The following is a 13,593-nucleotide window of genomic DNA, read 5'->3' as shown; positions in this document are numbered from 1 at the left end:
AAGAAAATAATAATTTAAAAGAACATTAGAGACAACACATAGTTTCACTACACAGGATTGTAGGAACTCACCAATGGTTGTTATACTGCAAATTGTCATCTTCATATAAGTTGCTCAGATTACCAGATATAAGCATGCAAAATTGGTCAAAATATTGGAAAAAAACTTTAAATCATTAACTGTTCCCCTCAATAAACCATCAGACATCAGCAGTACAGTTATGCCATAGATCCATACATATATATAATATATATACATAATACCTTAGTACTTTCTTTTTCTTCTGTCCCTTATCCCAGTTGTTCCCTACTTTGAGCAATTTCTTTCCCTTTCCTATTATCTATTGTCCTCTTGAGATCCTCACCTTCATAACACCTGCAAAGACCCTGTTTGTGTTCACAACTACTGGAAGTTAAGACTTGGACATGTCTCCTGGAGAGGCACAATCAACCTACTGCTCCTGCCTTGTTTAAAGTGAACTGAATCCATTTCACCCAATGGTTGTTCTGCAACAAGACCTACAGAGTAGTAAGAGAACAGGGGCTGGGGATTTAGCTCAGCAGCAAAGCGCCTGCCTGGCAAGCGCAAGGTCGTGAGTTCGGTTCCTGGTACCAGAGAAAAACCAAAAAAAAAAAAAAAAAAGAGAATGGATTAGGGCCTCTCAGTGTAAGGCAGGAAATGAAGAGAAACTCCTAGGCCCCCTGCTTCCATCCTGGGGGAGGTGCAGATTTTATTTACGGGTTCTACATGTCCTCTCTTTTCTTTCCACTCTTTGTAATGAGGTTGAGATGCATATTTTAGCAGAGCATAGTAGAACAGAAAGGAAAGAGTGTCAGGTCCTGATGATCTGTGTTCTACCCCACCTCTGCTACCTCCGTGACCTTGAGTAAGTCATCTACCTACACTAGCCTCAGTCTCTCTATCTATAGCAGGGAGAAATCACAGAACTCCTATTAAGGTGTCATGTGGTTGACAAGATAACCCATGTAGACTTTTGGCATAATGCCTGGTGCATAGTGAGGACCTTTCTGTTATATACCCTGTGATCTAGCACCAGTGCTGAGCTCAGCCTGTGAGAGAGAGAGAGAGAGAGGCATAGTGAGGACCTTTCTGTTATATACCCTGTGATCTAGCACCAGTGCTGAGCTCAGCCTGTTATGAGCAACACTGAGGGCTATTGAGTGGCTGTGTACAACACAGAAGTAGGGGAGGGGCTACAATCATGAAAGATGATAGATTTTGTGGCTGGTTCATTTAACTGCTTTTCAGGTAACTTCCCATCCTTCAGAGATTGGAAATCGAAGACATACACAACCCAGAGTCCTTTACAGCTAGTGTACTGAATGAAATTTGTGTTTTGGCAATAAAACTTGGAGGGTAGAAATGAATTAAAAGCCCTTTGGACATTTTTGTGTTTTTCCCCCTTCCTTCCTAGCCTTTTCCTTGTTAAGAAAAATCATGGAGAGTAGAGAATTTCTAAGGCACATTTCAGAGTCCCTTTTTCAGCTCATTGGATATTAAGAGATAAATGAGGTATTGTAGGTATCCTTTGGACTCCTATCTTCTGTTTCCTGGTTCACAGTGATGCCATGGTGGCCTTGGAGACAGTCACTTCCCTGGATGGTGGATTTTTTAATGCCATGTTCCAGAACTTGCTGCTGAAGATCTAGCCTTGAGCTCACTCCTTCAGCTCTTCCAGTGCTTTGTAAATATGTGCTATGGACTGAACGTGTGTCCTCCAAATTCTACATTGAAATCTTTACTTCTAGGTGATGATATCTGGAGAGGAAGCTTGAGAAGCCAATTAGGTTATGAAGGGGATTAGTACCCTTTTGAAAGAGGCTCTAAGATGATAGGAAACTCAAAGGAACACTCTTGGAGATAGGAAAGAGGATCAGGGAGTGAGGAAGGAAGTGGAAGTACAGGGACTGAAAATTATCAAGATATGTTATATGCATGTACCAATTCCCCCATCACTGTTCTGTATTATAAACATGCACTGAATGAATGAATGAATGAGGCTCCAGAGATCTGCTGTGTCTTTTCTACCATGCAAGGATATAACAAAGTGTCATCTTTGCCCCTTCCTAGACACTAATCCTGCCTGCATCTTGACCTTGGACTTTCAACCTACAAAACTATGAGAAATAAGTATATATTGTTTATATGCTACTGCACCTATGGTATTTGTCATAGCACCCCAAATGGACTCATACAGAATCTAATTCCCTCTACAGTGGTACCTCGGTTCATGAACTTAATTCTTTCCATGATTCTGGTCACAAACCAAATTGGTTGTGAACTGAATCAAATTTCCCCATAAGGTCAATTTGAACCTAACCATTGAATTTGATGCAGTTTGCAATCAACTCGGTTTGTGACTGGAATCGGGCAAACAATTAAGTTCATGCACAGAGTTATCACTGTATTAGATTTCTTCCCACTCAGATTACAGGTATGTCTATGCTTTCACTAGTACCACACTGTGGCAATTACTGTAGCTTTATGAAAATCAGGTTCTGTGAGTCTACTTTGTTCTTCTTCAAAATCATTTTGGCTGGTGAAGGTCCTATGATATTCCACATAAGTTTAGAATCAACTTGTTGATTTCTACCAAAAAAAAAAAAAAAAACTACTGAAATTTTGATGGAGATTTTGTCGCATTTTGCCTAAAATATCTCAGGTTGTTTTCATTTCTTGCTCTCTAGCCACACTGACAAAGACCTCTCCTTCCCCCTCACTTCTAGGCCACCCTAGCAATTCAGTTGTTAGCATGGGATCCCCAATCACGTAATAACAAAGACAAGAGCTGGCTTAGCCTCTTCCCATATTCTCAGTCAAAGTGCGATAGACCACTGCTGAAAAACACCTCCCAGTTTATTCCTGGGAGCAGGCCCCTTCCCCAGTCCCCTCTCCCATTGCCTGACACTCCATTTTTCTTCCCTCACCTGGCATCCCCGCCTCCCCTGAGCCCCCTTCTGCCACCTCAGCTTAGAGACAGAGGCCTTTTAAATTTACGTGCATATTTATTTCTGCACAAGAAAGTCAGTTTCCTCAGTTTCTCTCACCTCCCTCTCTCTGCACCCCACTCCTGCACCACCAGCCCCGCTCCACGTCCCAGTACACAAAGCCACAATCACTCTCCCCAGCCCTAGGAAAAGCAGTGGTTGGGTCCTTCCTATTCGTGGCTTCCAAATTGCCAGCTTCTGCAGATGGGGAAATATAAGGTGTGAGGCCCAGAAAGTTCACAAACTTTTATGCAGATTGGTTTTAGTCTGGTTCAAATTAGGCAACAAAATAGAATTTCCAGATGTTCTATTTGGAATTAACTTGGCTAGAGAGAAAAGGCTACTAGGAGGAGGACTTGGTAATAGGGTTATTTTTACATTCCAGAAAGGGAGTCGCAAAAAGCATATGGACTCAATTAGAGGAGAAGAACCTGCTGGTTGGCACATTAAGAATACTGTTCTCATTTATTCTGGCTGAGGACACATGAAGGTGCAAAGAAACATTCTCAAGCCACTGGGAAGATAAATACTCTGTGTCGTGTTGTGCCTCAGTGGTCAGGTAAAAACAGCAAAGATTTTGGTTAGATCTAAGGAACTCTTCAACTATTAGGCCAGTGCTTCCCAAACTGTAATGTGTATATAAACCCCCAAGGGACTTTGCTGAAAGGCAGATTCTGCTCAGCGCCTACGCTGGTGCTGCTGGTCCCCAAGACAGGCTGCAGAGCGAGGCACCAGTGTGCACGCGTGAGCCAGGAAACAGGGGCCACTCAGACCCTCTTTGTTAAAGATGTGCATGGAGTTCTCAGACACATCCCTAAAGGCTGGCAAGACAAGGAAAACAAAGAAGGAAATATGCAAGTTAAACATCTTCGCATTGTCTGGTGAAGGTAAAGTGCATCACCAGATGAAATCAAAATTCAGCAGACGTGATCACTCAAAATTCTACCAGAACCCCGAAGAAGAAATAGGTAATTTCATGGGAACTAGAGGAGACATCGAGCAAGCCAGGTCTTAGGGGCAGTGATCTGTCAGGGAAGGAGGGAAAGCTGTGAAGCGTGTGCACAGCAGGAGGAGTGAACAAGTCACACATGTTTAGGATACGGCGAACTGTGAGTGAGGAGAGAAGGGGTTAGAAAGGTATATGGAGGCCAGACCAAAAAGTCCTGGGAGCCTTGCTAAGGATTTGCAGCACGAACCAGAGAATCATTGGGCATGATAAGGAAGAGCAAGGGTGGCTCAGCTTTAGAACAAAGGACAATTATTACAGTGAAGGGAATGAGATGCGTCATCTTTGTCTAAAGTAAAATGTGCGATCCAGAATGGCCTAGGTGGCCTGGAACTATAGCAACACGAGGACAAAGAAGTCAGGCTTGGTGCATGGCCTTTGCCTCTTCTTTCCTGCTGAGTTCAAGATCCAGTTCATGTTCATACCAGACTCAGATCTTGATCTCAGATATCCCATCCTCCAAGACTGGGTGTTGCATATTGTTTCTTGTACAAGGAAGCCAGCTTCATCGGTTCCCCTCATCACTCCAGAATCCTCCAGAAAAGTAGCTATCTGGGATGTTGAAGTACAAACAGAAAAGGAAGAGAAGAAAAAAAACTTCAGGGTCAGGGGCAAAGAAGTAGGCACTTTTATTCATTCAGCAAACCTATGCTGTGCACCTTTGATCTTTCATGGAAGGATGAGTGCAGTAGACTCAAGTGAGTGCTCCTGGAGAGGTGATCCAGGTGTTGGGAAGCATTCAAAAGGCTGCCGATGTCAGCTGCTGTGGGCAGGAAGAGAAGGAGCCAAGAAAGAGAATGAATCCATACAATCAACCTGTCCTAAAGCCTACAGGGCAGGTAGGTTTTAGCCAGGCAAGAGGGCAAAGAACAGGGCAGGAAGCTGGAGTAAGAGAAGCATGAGGTGGAGCAAGCTGAAGCACCACAAGGAGCTGGGTGTGGGTGGAGCTCTGATGGGAGAGGAGTGTTGAGGGAAGAAACTTCAGCAGGAGATGAGAGCAGATCCTCAAGAGTCTGAGGGCAGAGCATCAACACTGAGGAAGACTAGTCTTGTTGACTGGTCCCAGCAGAACAGAATTAGGTGTAAGGACACTGACTCTTTTAGGAAGGCCTAGAAGCTTCTTGCACTGGGGCTACATGGTCAATCTGCAAAACCCAGGCTAGGCTCATGGGAACTTCCTGAGGCTAGACCAGAAGCCCTCTGATGACCCCATTTAGGAGTGCTCTGGGTTGGTAGATGAGCTCAGGTCCTGGTCACACATCCATGGTGTCCTGCTTCAGAAGAAGTCCTGCTGGACTAGTCAAGGAGCATGGGCAGAGATGGTTGTGTCAGTGATGACTCCTTGGGTTCCCATACCTTTCCATTAGGTGAAGAGCTTTCAGATTTCTAAAATTTCAGCTTGGTTTTAGCATCAGAACTTGGGCATACCACCCCCTCAGTACCACCAGGAAAAGAGGAAATGCTTGAAAGTGACCACAGCAAGATGGAGATGGAAGGAATTCAGCAGGAGCAGCCCACGGGAAACAGAGCAGACCAGACCACAGGGCAACTGTGACAGAAGGAAACAGGACTGCACAGAGGGAGACATCAGTGAGACAGCCCCGAGGACAGTGAAAACTAGAGGATGCAAGGGTGGAGTGGAGCCTGGTAAAGAGATGCAGATGCCCAGACTCCCACCTGAAAGAACCTGGTGGATGCTGCAGGAGCGAGCCTGAGGTTACTTCTTGTGTCTTCTGAAGTGTGGGAAATCTTTAAGTAAGAGAGTTCCTTACACTGCTCAACAGAACCTATGTCTGGTCCTGGGATCCCTGGAGTCAGGGGTCCAGTGAAGGGCAGCTAGGACTGTCTGGAACCTGTAGTGTCCTCACTCTGGGAAGACGAGTACAGGTAGGGTCCAGATCATTCAACCACTTGGTCCATGCTAATTAAATACCCTTCTCTCTGCCAAGGCAAATGAAACACAAGCAGCCCCAGTTCACATAGCTACAGATGACAAAATAAGAACCTATTCTTCCTTTTGGATCAGTGTGACTATTCCTGGAATCCCCTGCCTCCCTTGGAATGGGAGGAAGAACTCTCAGTAATGGACATTAGTGAAGGGTTGCCAAAGCTCCTTATCATTCCATGCCATCTTGACAGTCTCTGGTGCCACCTGGCCAGCACAGCGCCACCTTCTGGGGTCTCAGGCTGTGACTCAAAAAGAATCCTCACTGAAAGCCAAAGGCGCATGTTTGGAGCTTGGCAGGTACTTGGTGTTGACTGAAGCTAAAGAGTACCTGAGCATGATTAAGTCTGTTGACAGGGTCAGGAAAAGAGACCAGAATGACACTGGGATGGACATGATGAACATAATGTCCCTAGCACACTGCTTGCAGGGTACTGGAGCACAGACAGGGACCCAGAAGCAAAGTGGTACTACCAACAGTCACACTGACTGGGGTCTGTTCTCTGGCCATGTGCTGCCCTCCTGAGACACTGCTCAGAACCTCCTCTGCCTCCCAGCTGCATGAAAACCATCAACATGCTTTGGCATGTCCCGGGAGACACACTCTCACATGTGTGAGCACAGGTGCCTCCATTTAATGCTTTATCCACCACTGGGCTGTTCACCCTAAATATGTCTTATTCCTTCCTGATTCTGGGCTTTTGTTCATGCCATTTCCCAGCCAGGAATTCTTCCCTCTTCTATTTCTTTCTGCCAACATACTGATTCTCCTAGGCCTACCCTGAATACTTCACCTGCAGGAAACATGATAACAGCCCCTCATTTGAATGAGTTATTCTTCTACCTTCCAGAAAATTCCACTCATACTTCATTCTGAATTTATCATGGGAACCTGGCACCCTATCCCCCTGGAAGTAGGTTCATTTTTCCTAGTTTAGGGAGAAAAGATGGGCAAAGTTCATATCTGCAGCACCCCCTGTGCCAAGCCCTGTCCCTACCAGACGGTGGCAGTTTGTTGACATTTGTTGAATGTGAATCACAGTGTATTCAAAATGTGGACTTGCAGCTGGCCCAGATGCCTCTTGGCTGATGCTATGCTGCTCAACAGCTGATCTGATCGGCTGATCATTGCCAGCCGAGGCTGAGAGGCTGTCTGGGTAGCAGATCCCGGCCCCAGCATGGCACGCCCTGGGGGTGAGCTCTCAGACACTGCTAGTAAAATGAGGTTTATGCATAAGCAGTGGTGGGCTAGTAAATGTTTAACAACTGGCTCTCCAGGAAAAAGAAAGCCCTGGTTTGTAGCATTTGCTTATTTCTATGGTTAAATATACTCACCTTGGCTGATTTCATGATACCAAATGACATCACTGAATAATAAATAAATGCTAATAATGAAAGCTGGTGGAAGTGGATGAGAGCTGTCGCCACACACGGCTACACATGCACGGAATCCAGGCCCCTGCTGTGTCTGCATGTGGGCATTTCTAATAGTGAGACTGGCTTCCTGGGTCATGTTGTCATATGTCCCCTTTTCCCCACCTCTACTGCACAATCTTATTTTACGTCATCACCATCAATCCCTGTCTGCTCTTACTTTTGTCTCACTCAATCTACCCACCACACACAAGCCACAGTGACCTTCTCAACACACAATCAAACTATGTCACTGCCCAGGTTTAAAACCTTCAGTGACTTTTATGTCTCTTAATACATATCTCAGTCATGCTGATTGGCTTTTGGTTTTGTAAACTGAGCCAAGCTTCTCTTTGACTTCAGGGCCTTTGCATATGCTTCATCTCCACATAGCTGCAATGTTCTTCCTCCTCTACTGCTTCCTTTGGTAAGAATTACTCAATTTTCAAACCTCAGCTCAAAAGTTTCTTCCTCAGTGATACCTTTAGTACCCATCCCATCCTCATTATTATTGGCCATCACTGAATCTAGAGTTTTAGTTTGTAACATCTACACTATTGTAAGCATACGTTAATTTAACTGTGTGAACATTGTTTTAACATGAGTTTTCCCCGCTAGGTTGTAAGTTCACGGAGAACAGAGACAAGCTTTGCTCACCATTGCATACTCAATATTTAGCACAGAACCAGGCACAAGGTAGGAAAAAAAATTCATTAACTGAATGAGTCAGGTAATTAGTTATAGATCCACGGGAATGTTTATGGGAAGTCATTCAGAACATGGCTCTTTCAGAATGAGGGGACACCCCAGTGGGAAAACTAGAACAAAAGGCAGGCATGAGATCAGCAGCAGAGGTCACATGTCTTTCCTGTATCTATGGCTTCCACATCTTGAAGTTGGACCTTGAGGAGTCAAGCAGGAATCTAACCATATGTCCTGGACAGGGAGTGCCAGGAACGTACTTACGCATGAAGATAGTTTTACCTATAATTCGGATCCTCATTTAGTCCTTGAAAATAGGATAGATTGGAGTTGGTCAAGTGGCAATTAGAGTCTTGAACCTATAACATACTAGCCTTGTTTGGATCAGAAGAGCGACATATTTTCTCTCTATGTTTGGGACAAAGACAAAAAACAAAAGGAACAATACCTCCTAAGGCTAGCGTGTTGCTGCTGGTGGGAAGCAGCAGGAGAGCTCAGAGGTCATGTTGTATCTCATGCCTCGGACAACAGCTAGAGCTCCTCAGGTCCACACCCACCTAAGGCCCACACCCACCCGAGGGATCCACGTGGAAGGGATCCTTTGAAGTCAACCATGGAAGAACTAGCCTTGTTTTTCATACAGCATGGCAGGAAACACCCTTCCGGTCCTGGGACCTGCCATTTCTAATCCTCCTCTGTAAAGGTTTTAGATCTGTGGGGCCAACTTTGAAGGTGACAACTGCAGACCAGAGAGCTCAGAGTAATGGCCTGAGTCTGGGTACCTGGATTATTCTAAGGAATCCGGGGGCTGGGTGACAAGTGCAGACATAACAAATAGAGAAGGGTGCGGTGAGGGCAAAGCAGAGGTGCAAATGGGTGGGAAATCACAGGGGAGAGGCCAGACCCTGTGGCTCCATCCAGAACGGGGATGGCACCAACACAGCCCCACCCATGGCACAGCTCCAGCTCACCCTGGGCCAGTGGAAATGGTCACCCTGGCCTCCTGCTAGCCTGTCATTCTCTGCCAGGGAGCAAAAGCCAGAGAGAAGCCCACAGCTTCCCAGAAGCTGCACAGGGATACAGACCCCCTCAGATCCAAGCTCTCCTCCACTCCTTCCCACAGTCCTGCAACTCCTCTGATGCCCAGCCAGTGCCCTTGCCCTGTGATACCTTCCTGATATTCCAGCTCAACTCTTCCTAAAGTCTCCACCACACAGTTCTGTAGTGCATATCATTCTGGGCCTTCCTTCAGTTAGTCACATCCAGAGCATGATGGGTGAAGGAAGTACAGACAGTGCCCATTTTATTTTGGTTCAACTTAATGCTATTTCACCTTCATGGTGGTGTGAAAGCCATATATCCACTCAGTAGGAATCAGACTATGAATTTTGAATTTAGATCTTTTTCTAGGCTACTGATATGCAGTGCAATGTTTTCTTGAGATGCTGGGTGGCAGCAGGGAGCTGCTGCTAAGTCAGTCACTTGGTCATAAAGAAAAACAACTGCCATTCTACAGGGTGCTGCGCTAGTAAGCTAGGATATTGGGTATGTTAGGTGGACTTAGTGCATTTTCTATGTACTGTGTCCAACAACAGTGGGTTTATCATGACTTAGCCCCATTGTAAGTTGAGGAGCATCTGCATAAGCAATCTCAGACTGGCATAGTGAAGCATGCCTGTAATCTCAGCATGCTGGGAGGCTGAAGCAGGAGCACTGCAAGTTTGAGCCCAGGCAGGGCAACTTAGTGACTTAGCACATCCCTGTCAGAGACAGACAGAGAGAGAGAGAGAGAGAGAGAGAGAGAGAGAGAGAGAGAGAGAGAGAAAGCTCAATGAGATAGCCCTGGGTTCAACTTCCAGTACTGCAGGGAAAAAACTGTGACACAAACTTTACAAATCTTTAATAAGGATTTAGCATCATCCCCTCACAGGACCATAAAGTGATCATCATGAGTCACGTGTGGAGAATCCTGAGGGAACAGTGGCTGGTCCACATGCCACCTCAGGTGGCAATGACAGGAGCTCACTTACTCTGTTTGTTTCAGAATAGTATGACATGAAGTTTATGTAAGAGACAACAGGTCACATCATTTTAAATAACAGAATGATCACAACACTTTGTAACAAATAGAAAGCAACCATGAAAATCTTTTGTACCTTCCTAGAAATGTAGGTTCATTATAGCTGAGTATTTTAAAGGGTAATTGATTTTAAGATGAATTATATATTTTTCTTTACTAAAATGTATCCTAATTTTGTGGATTCTGTGTAGTAAAATGGGCTACTATGGTATAATAGCTGGCATATTCTTAATTTAAAAAACAACCTATCTCTCCTAGGTAAAAGTAATATTTTAACAATGAGTAATAAATAGCTGTTTTGCCAAAGGAATGTGTGTCATAATGAAAATACTCTGAGCATGAATAGTCGAAAATGTTTCCACCATACTGTGATGGTGTTCTCTGAAATAGTAGCTATATAATGCCTTTTTAAAAAATGAAAGCTCTAATATCTGCATACTTTAAAATCTTGGAAGCAATTTCTAACCTATTTAAAATTTTTCTAAAAGAAAAACTTCAGTGAATCTTGAGCCCATATAACTTTTGATTAGTTTACAAGAACTGACATTAAGTAAAATGGAAACCAACTAGCTGACTAGCTGAATTTCACTAAAAACCTTTGCATAATTGCTGGCTGGGATTTTTTTTTTAAATGAGTATCTTGATTTAGTAAGCACAGCCAGCATGGCATTTCTTCCATTTGGATCTATGTCTTTGAAAAGGTTCTTTTCCAGCTCTGACAATCATTATAACTACATATTAAAAAACTATACTCAAAACCAGAATTTTGAATATAATGCTCTGTTATAAAAGGTGAAAACAACATTCAAAAATATTCAGATACATTTTTCTAAACATAATAATACTTTGTGAAAGAGCAAAATATTTTCTTTTACTGTTAAAAAATAAATTAATTTCAAAATTAAAGCCAGTATTTAATTTTCCTTTATCACATCTTTTCGTTTCTACAACATTTAGCCTCCCTCGCACATCATCACTTTGCTTTTGTCTCATTAGCAAATTTTAAAAGAACTACTTTTTCTGCCTTTAGTTTACCTGCTTTGCTTCCTATTTTTGTGTACAAGCATACCTCATAGAAACGGTGAGTTATTTCTGGACTACTGCAAAACAGCAACTGTGAGTCACACAATTTTTGGGTCCCAGTGCACCTAATAATTATGTTTATGCTATAGTGTTAGTCTATCAAGTGTGCAATAGCATTACCTCTAAAAAGTACACTCATTTATATTAAATATTTTATTGCTAAAGATGGATTACATGAGCTATTTTTTAAAATGGCATCGGGAAACTTGCTCAATTCAAGATTGTCACAAACCTTGAATTTGAAAAGAAAGAAAATGTAATAGTGCAAAGTACGACAAAGAAAAGTGCAATTAGATTATATCCATCTGCATACTTTGTCCTGAGTATCACAGTAGTACAGAATTAGATGCAAATGACTTGTAAAAAAGCAATCATAGGGGATACGGTAGGAGTGCAGGATCACCATATGTAGTGACTGGGCCTGATTCATGTGAGTGTTTTACTCCGTTAATAGATTGAAGCTCCTTGGGGACACAGAGTAGGATGCATTCTGGTGGTCCTACCCAACAGCTGCGCACTGCTGCCCAGGAAATCTCTGTTGAATGGAGGAATGATAGTGCATGTGCAGATGGAAAAGGATGGGTGTGGTTGTTGAAGATGCTGGGAAGATGTAGCATCTTCCCCTCCTTGTTTGGAACACCCCCAGCTGGGACTCAGAAGACCTGAGCTCAAGTAATATTTTGCCACCAACATGTTTAGTGGCCTAGGGTCTTTTTCCTTAGCTACAAAATTAAGTTTCCCACTTCAGCCCGTTTTGTACCAATAGGACTTTTTGCCATTCTCTCCTAACCCTTGTCCTTTAATTAATATGGTTCTCAGGGGCTGGGGATTTAGCTCAGCCCCAAAGCGCCTGCCTGGCAAGTGCAAGGTCGTGAGTTCGGTTCCCGGTACTGGAGAAAAACCAAAGAAAAAAAAAATTAATATGGTTCTCTTTTAAATTAAAAAAAAAATCTTTTTTATAAATCTTCTCCTAAGTAATACTATCCTGAAGTCATGGATTGATGATAGTTATTTTTATTTATTATATATTAAAATAAATATGTAACCACAAAAATAGAAAAGGTACCCATTCTCCTAGCCAAGAATACATGCATCATTCTTAGGAAACATGGCCCCAGATAGTATTTCCAACGCCCATTTCAGTTCTAAATTCTGTCAGTTTATAATTCTACCAGAGTAATCATCCCTTGGACTTCTTTCAAGCAATCCAAGTCTGGGTACCAGGTTAGGATTAAGGTTTCTTCTTCATTTCTCCAACTTGGAGAACAGTTCTGACTTCCCATTTGGAGTAAGACCTCAAAGTTGTGGGGATAACAGTGGAATTGTTTTTATTTTAATATGACAAGCTCCATTCTGGTGTCAATTACCCCAAAGAAAAGGAGCATATTCTATTTATGACTCTCTGATGACATTTTCTTAAAAGAAAGAAGTAAACTTAGCTCAAAGCTTATTTGCAGCCACTAGCACTGAGGTTACAATCAGACCTGTCTTGCCAAGAGTGTTGAGTCATATGTGTGAAGTGACAGGGGGACTTAAGACTCATGCCTAGAACCAAGGGACTGGTTTCTAGGCCTAGCTTATCAGCAAATTCTTAGCAAGGCACTGTTGACAAGTCACCTGACTGGCCTCTTCTGTCTCATGAGTGAAAGATGGGAACCAATATGGCCATATTCTTGAGTGTGTACACCTCACTGCCATTATTTAGCCAACACTATGGACTTTACATTCTGCTGGGAGGAGACCCACAATGAAGATAATCCATCATCAAACAGTGTGGGGTATTACAAGAGGTAGAAAAAAATAAAGCAGGGCAGAGGGATGGGAAGATTATTTCTTCCTGGAGCTTCAGTCTTCTACATATGCTTCCTGTCAGCTCCCCTTCTCTTCTGTATCCCATCTAGTTCCCATTTTTTTTGGTGGGGGAACTGTGGTGGAGATAGAACCCAGGGCCTCACACCTGCTGGGCAGCTAGGCAAGCATTCTACCACTGAGCTACAGCCCCAGCTCCCTGGCTCCCTATTTCTATGCTCATCCCATGTGTCAGAACCTACTCCTCAGGTTACAACTAGTGACATAAACCAGCCTCCAGTCTGAGACACACACACTGTGAGGTTTCCCATCTGGTCTTGTCAGATGCACTCTTAATCTGTCCTTCGGCTAAGCAAGGACAGAGCTATAATCTCAAATTCATCATTAACTAAGCAGAAGTTCAGGCAACCTAGCAGCAGAACTTTGATTAAGCCACTCAGCTTCCAGAAAATGTCAGGTCTTTTTTTCTAGGAACTATGGAGGAGGGTCTAGGTTATTTCTAAAGTCCTGCTGGTACTAAAATTCTTCAAATGATTGTATCAACAAC

The sequence above is a fragment of the Chinchilla lanigera genome, unplaced genomic scaffold (genome assembly GCF_000276665.1).
Source record: "Chinchilla lanigera isolate Chin_1 unplaced genomic scaffold, ChiLan1.0 scaffold00058, whole genome shotgun sequence".
NCBI lineage: Eukaryota > Metazoa > Chordata > Mammalia > Rodentia > Chinchillidae > Chinchilla > Chinchilla lanigera.
This window is presented reverse-complemented; position numbering follows the sequence as displayed.